Source organism: Apis dorsata, unplaced genomic scaffold (assembly GCF_000469605.1).
Source record: "Apis dorsata unplaced genomic scaffold, Apis dorsata 1.3 scaffold_655, whole genome shotgun sequence".
Taxonomy (NCBI): Eukaryota; Metazoa; Arthropoda; class Insecta; order Hymenoptera; family Apidae; genus Apis; species Apis dorsata.
This window is the reverse complement of record NW_006263844.1, coordinates 21,831-22,310: the sequence shown is the minus strand read 5'-3', so window position 1 is coordinate 22,310 and position 480 is coordinate 21,831. Positions and strand designations below refer to the sequence as shown.

The 480-nt window shown below is 49.6% G+C and overlaps 1 protein-coding gene across 1 annotated transcript in view; it reads right to left on the bottom strand.

Moving 5' to 3' along the window:
* The window catches only part of LOC102674406 (division abnormally delayed protein-like), a 67,197-nt gene extending 66,974 nt beyond the window's left edge, over positions 1 to 223 (bottom strand). The window contains exon 1 of the mRNA XM_006621973.2: positions 93 to 223. The gene's annotated coding sequence lies outside the window, so the exon portion shown is untranslated. The remainder of the gene's footprint in view (positions 1 to 92) is intronic.
* Between the last annotated feature and the right edge of the window lie 257 nt (positions 224 to 480).

Genomic DNA, 480 nt, shown 5'->3' with positions numbered 1-480 from the left:
TCTCTCTCTCTCTCTCTCTCTCTCTCTCTCTCTCTCTCTCTCTCTCTCTCTGTGCATCACTCGATAAGATTAAAATTAATAGGATTACTTACTCGATGCATTTTCGTGGCCATCTTACGAAGAATCGCGGTAAAAAATTCTCGGTGAAAAAGAAACGAGTCTGAAAAGACGAAATCGATGCTAATTAATTCGTCGGGTATGGAAAAACGCGAAACCTGTTCCTTCCGACGAACCCACCCGGATCGACACCCACGCCAGCTTCTTCGGAGGAGCTGACTCGACTTCCTTTCCCTGGGTCGAACGAATCACGAAACACGCGTGACCCGCGATAAATATCTTGCGGTGGGAAACGTTTGCGTTTTCCGCGAGTCGATCGAAAATAGAACGCGCGAGCCGGAGAGAACCGAACGCCTAGAGAGACACTGCTAGAGGTTGCCGAGGCAACGACACGCGCGGACATCCCACTTTCGTCACCAAGAT